General features: G+C 41.7%; 1 long non-coding RNA gene across 1 annotated transcript; it reads left to right on the top strand.

Annotated features, from left to right (window-relative positions):
• The first annotated feature begins 535 nt into the window (after positions 1–535).
• LOC122992492 lies at positions 536–4,283 on the top strand. The gene is made up of 3 exons (XR_006406060.1): positions 536–1,988; positions 3,707–3,867; positions 3,971–4,283. It is a non-coding gene; the product is annotated as an uncharacterized LOC122992492 (long non-coding RNA).
• The last annotated feature ends 1,991 nt before the right edge of the window (positions 4,284–6,274 follow it).

Below are 6,274 nucleotides of genomic sequence, written 5' to 3' on the forward strand. Positions count from 1 at the left end.
AGTTATTTTATGATCAGCTTCCTGTGAGCCAAATTAGCCACTTTACTAGCTATCTGGAGCTAATTTGTTGCCAGTATGACATAAGTTGCTGTTTAATTACTAGCGAGGTTACCATTAAAATTTATTGCAAATTTTAACAGAATTTCCAGCCACTGTTGTTACGTGAATATTTAGAGTTGGTTCATCAACAACTGGTGGAGCTAATTCACCAGTCGGTGCCATTAAACCAATGAGATGATGTAATTAAAAGAGCAACAGTCAAAAGCTCAAACAATAAAAAATGTGATGGAAATATGATGTTTCTGTTAGTTTCATGTATTGATGTGAGGAAGGTTACAGTCTCCTCATCATCGCTCCACACAGATCTGATGTTTTCAGCTCTTCAGTGACGTTTAAGTCACATGATTCATGCATGTCATCATTTATTCACTCAGTCTGTTTACATATGAATAAAAACAGGTGGATGGAAACGCACCGACTGTTGAGTTAACTGAAGTATTTTCCTCTTGTGTGTGTTTACTAGATTAGTGTTGTACTTCCTATAGAGAGTTAATGATGATTTGTACTGGTGATTAGTTGTTTCTTCCGGACATGAAAAACTAATTTGACAACTAGTTTATACTTTTGTGAATCCAGTTGACTGTACTCATTTTTATAATAACTCTGGTCTGACTGTTGTTTGTCGTTTGTCATCCAATACTGTTCTCAGTTTCATAACTGCACAGAGACGGCAGAAGAGCAATTTAACAGATTTAAGTCTGACAGATTGTTATGTGGGGCTGAACAGGTGAAACCCAGTACAGACAAGTAGACAGGAGTAAGATCAATGTGATTTATTGATTGGGACAGTGTGCAGTTTTAAACATTAAAGATGCACTGCACCAGAGTTAGCTTGAAGCTAATTTGCATCCATAGTCCAAAAGCTGGTTGGCCCATATGGGGAAATAAGATATTCATTGAAATGCGTGGGGAAGATGGCGTGCAGGCCAGGGGAAGCTCAGGCTGGTAGCTGGAAACCAGGAACTGAGGCTGGGGCAATCGGGGGAGTTAGGGGCCAAGGTAAGCAGGTCCGGAGTGGGATCTGAGGTAGCTGAATAGAGCAAAGGGTCGAGGGCAGGGAAGCAGGGTTGACACAAGGGAGAGGAGACCAGAGAAACAGGCAACAACAGGATAACTAGATATATGCTGGCAAAAAAAAAAAGGGCTGGAAGCGCAGACTAACTGATGTAGGATCTGGCAGGGTGGTAGCAACAGAGCTGGGTATTTGTAGAGGGCTTGATTACAGAGATGAGGTGCAGCTGGTGTGTTTCTGCTCTGACTCCAGCACACCTGCTTCCACTCAGACAATCACAGAGAGAGAGAGAGAGAGAGAGAGAGAGAGAGAGAGACACTGGGGAAGTGACAACAGGTTAGGAAGACACAGAGCGGGATGTGGAGGGAGTGTCGGGGGTGGTTGCTGAGGCAGATGTGACAGATTAAAGGTGTGAAAATGATCATCTAAGCTCTCCTTACTGTTGCTGTGCAAGCTCACAGTTTTTTATGCAATGACAGATTGTTAGCAACATTTGAGGTATAAATAATAAGGTGGTTAATGTGGCAAAACTGTGAGTGTGTTGACAACCTGTCTGACAGTCTCAGTGCTCATTTGTTCCCCTGTTGAATATTATAGCTACGTCCTGATCCCAGATCTCAGAAACAGAGGAAGGACAAAAAGAAGAAGAGCCAAATTGTAATAAACCACAATTGTTGTTGTTCAAGTGCCTCTGGTCACAAAACAGCGCCTGAAGACAAAATTTCACAGCTGTTTAAACTCACTGCATATTTCAAAATCTGTGTTCTGTTTCTAATAACCTGGAAACGCCTGCTTTGAAATTTGTCTCAAAAAGCAGGGACGTCTGAGTGACGCTGAACAGCGGCAGGACAGGAGGCTGAATACCGATACATCGCAGTCCCCTTTGAAGAAAGTCTTGACAGTTGCAGGGAGTTCAGTGTGTCTGAATATGTCTCCTTTGAAGTCAGTAGAGATGACTTGTCTCTTTGTTGCAGGTCGTAGGTCATCCAGCCACAAAAAAAAAAAACCCTGAAAGGTAGATAGGGAATACCCAAGTGGACTCAATCTCACAATGTTAATAAAACTTACATGAGCTGACTTTGAATAGCAGTAAATGTCAGCACCACAAAAGCTGGTCCCACCATCTGTCTGGCTAACTTCTGTCTCCTGCTGAGAGAGACGGAGATGTGCAAGATGTTTGCTGTGTGTACAGGATTTATTTTCTTTATGGTATATTTCTTTGTCTGAACTTAACGATCATCGTTTTCACTGAAAAATGACCGTTTTTTTTTCAACTTCCCCAGGTTGAACTGCGGGGCGATGTTGTAGTGTTGACTAATGGTGGCAATGCTAGCATGTTCGTCAAGGTTCAAATCTCAATGAATAACATCCTGTCACGTCTCTAAGAGAGAATGCACATCATACTACATGATTTAGATGCATTTCCTAGTACTATTATCCTCTGATACACAGGTACAGATCCGAAGACTCAAAGATTTATGTTCACATCAAAAACTATCAATGCATGTATCAAATACATAACTTAAACACTCTTATTCTACAGTAAATGTGTGGAAAAAGCTTTACTGGCCTTTTACCTGTCACTCTTAATAATCACCTATTACTGCCAGCCAATCAGATCACTGAGGTGGCTCTGTGGAGCTGAGACTGTTAGTTCTGCAGTTAAAGAGACAGTTCATTTGGAAGTTTGAAAAGCTGCTTGTTGCTGTTGCTGTTGCCAACAATGTTTAGTGTGCTGCTCCTCACAGTTTAGTATTGTAGTTTAAATAAGAACCTACTGATCTGGTTAGAGCTTGTGATGTTTAACCCTTTAATGGGCTGTAATTACAGTGAAATATCTGCGACTAGAAGCTGCAGCGATATGAACGTGTCTCTGGTCGTGTTCAGACTCCAGCAGCATTTGTTTAATGTAAGAGAAAGATCACAGTCTCTATTTAATACAGTAAAAAAAGTCTGCAGTGACTTGAAGCTCAACATGTTTATTAACACATAAGCAACACCATCATCTTTCACTAACCTGAACCAAAGTGCTTTTGTTTCCTAAACCTGAACACGCAGGACTCAGGACGTAAAAAAGCTGACAACAGAGTCGCATCATATTAGTGAATAAATGATGATGAAACGTGACTTACACATCAATACAGCTTCCACTGAAGAGCTGAAAACATCATCAGGGGTTTCATTTATAAAACAGTGTGTAGGATCCGTACTAAAAGTGTACGTGCACACAAAAAGCCTAAAATTTATAACAACGTGTGTGCAAATTCAGCCATAAATGGACAATGCAAAGCACGACATGAATATTGTTGCATATAAATAAATCTATAGTTATAGTGAATCATGGCAACAACGGAGAGAAAGACAAAGGAAAGGAAATTCCCGCACACAACCAAACAGTCTCAGCTTAAACACAGCATGTCCTAGTAGGAATTAGACAGAGAGAGGGTAATAAAGTGATAATGTGGTATAATAATAAAGCACATAGCCTAACCAATGAACATTGCTAAATTCTTGATGACCTCCTAACAAATTTGACACAGTGAATTCTACGACCAGGTGTCTCTAACAAGATTCACTGTACAGATGTCCTTCAGCTGTCTATGAAAGTTAAGGCACAATAAATCCCTCACACAGGACAGAGCCAGAAATGAAAAAGAAGTGGTCAGATCTTAAGGTGGAGGCAACAAAAAAGACTTGTACACCATCGTCAGAGTGTGTCTGCAACTGGAGGGGGCAAGACCACACCTGAGCTCACACCGCTGGACGCACAAATAGCTGCAATACTCAAGACGCAGGTGTGTATGACATAGTGTCAGTGTTGTATCTTTTATTATATGACTGTAAACAATTTAAGAGACGTGGAAAAAACCCAGTGAGCTGATGTGTTGTGTCCTTCAGTTCTTCCAGAGTCGGGAGCGGTAGGTTGGTGAGGAGGTTCCCGGCGAGGAGGCTGTAGCAGCAGAGCGTCCAGCTGTCCTCAGCACCAGTGCATCCGGCGTGCATGGTGCGTCTGGAAGTGGCCGGGTTCTGACCCGAAGCTGTCCTACAGACACAGAGGGACACCATCAGTGCTATTACTGTCACAGCAGATGAGTTTAAACAGATTAGAGCTGTGACGTGTGAAATATCTAACACATTAAATGAACTTTTGCATTGCTGTCTTTTCATAAACGCTGCATTACATCCTCATGGATCCTTGCTCCCTGTTGATAGCCTTCCTGTTGGGGAGGGGCTGTGGGACAGGGTCCTCATACTGGGGGGGGGGGGCACGCGTTTCCTCTGTGCTCTGTGAGTTTGGAAACAGGGTGAGGAGCCAGCGCCTGGGGGGGGGGGGGGGTAGCCACTTTATACATCAGGCTTGAATGGTTAGAATTTCTACAATAGATTGTTTATGAAGTTACCAAGAAGCCACCAGTCTGTAGTCTGTTCCCTACGCTGCTGTGTGTCAGGATAAAAGACTCATGTGGTATTATTATATATGTGGTATTATTATATATGTGGTATTATAACAATATGAATGCAGTCAATCGTGCTGATTACATTTGGGTAAATGGACAATGCTGCCTGTTAATGTTGGCCTGTTCTCCCACAGTGTGAGGAAACCTGATGTATCTACTACTCATATTAATTAGATGGCAGGCAGTATTGCACTGAGGGACGGCTGCGATATCCCAGACCTAAGAATAGAATTTAACAGAATTTATTATTAATTATTATTAATATCATTATTCCCAAAAGGGGCTTTGGGCAGAAACATTATATTGTGTTAATCATATCAAACACATACCTGTCAGCTAATTCCTGCAGGTAACAGCTGGTTGAGCGGTTGGCACTAAGGATGGGCATGATTAATCGATGATCGATAATTGATCGTTTAATTAAATCGATTTAACGTGCGTATCAAAGTATGTTATGTATGTATGTGTCTTGAAATTGCAATGAATTTCACTACGTGCTGCAACCAGGAGAGAAAATGAATACTCAGTTGTCGGCGGGCTGCCGTAGAAATGAGATGAAAGTAAACATGAGGAGCTCATTGTAAACATTGCAATGCTGAGTTTACCTACAACACAACAAGGACCCCGGTGATGTAACACTTGAACAACGTTCACCCGACACTGGTTAATGAATCCTCCTCTCAACCTACCATCACCTCAGCGTTAGCACGGAGGAGCTGGTGCTCCGCTGCCTTTACGAGCTCCACATATTCTTTTGGTTTTGTTTTCTGTTTAATAGTTTAACTGCCTTGTATAAGAGGACTGGTGTAGGTCTATAGGCATTTTTAATACATATAAAAAAAAAAGATTAATCGATAATTGATCGTTAATTTTCCAGATGATCGATTAAGGAAATTTCTTCAAATGCCCATCCCTAGTTGGCGCCTGTATGTGTAGCGGTGGTGGTGATGGTGCGGTTCCGTCGGGTTGGTCTGTCTAATACTGGATCCAGTTCAGCACATAGATCCAAGAGCTCGGCTCGAGGGAATCTACATTGGCTTATTAGCCAGTCGTCATCACAGGCCAGCAAATCCTCCTGGTCCCCGAACACTTGTCCCCTCCTAATCCTTGTGTTAGCATAGTCCTCTAGCAGTGCCAGCGCATCCATCATGCAGCATTACACACGAGAGTCATATATGTTATATGTTTACAATAATCAGACTGATTGATTCACACCTTTAGCAAAATGATCGTGTCAGTCAGTTGTATCTACCTCCCTTTGAAGTTGGAAGATTGATAAGTGACAATTTTTCTTTAAATTTCTGTTGGTTTTGTTACAGTGAACTTGGGCTGGTAATAAGGATATAGAGTGGAATGATTGTGTGAGAGCTGTCACCTGCTTTTTACAACAATCAACATATATGAGTGCAGGTGGTGAAGATGTGCTGGATCAGGTGACTGAAGAAGGCGAGAGGAGATAGGAGATATTATTAAATTATTTAGTGCTATTTGCTATGTAATCCTGGATTATCACACAGTCCCTCTTCTCTGCACTCCGGGGTTCCGGGATGTGATGGTATGGAATAGTTATGGCTCACTACAAGCACAAGTACAAGTAACACTGCTGGTTTGAATGTTTTATGATAACTTAAATCTATAATTAACATTTGGTATTAAGTGAAATTAAATGTGTGAGAGGAATCATTATACAATCTGCCTTCAGTTCCCAACCTCAACATCTGCGCCACCAATTTCCCGTCTCCAA

The sequence above is a fragment of the Thunnus albacares genome, chromosome 11 (genome assembly GCF_914725855.1).
Source record: "Thunnus albacares chromosome 11, fThuAlb1.1, whole genome shotgun sequence".
Lineage (NCBI taxonomy): Eukaryota > Metazoa > Chordata > Actinopteri > Scombriformes > Scombridae > Thunnus > Thunnus albacares.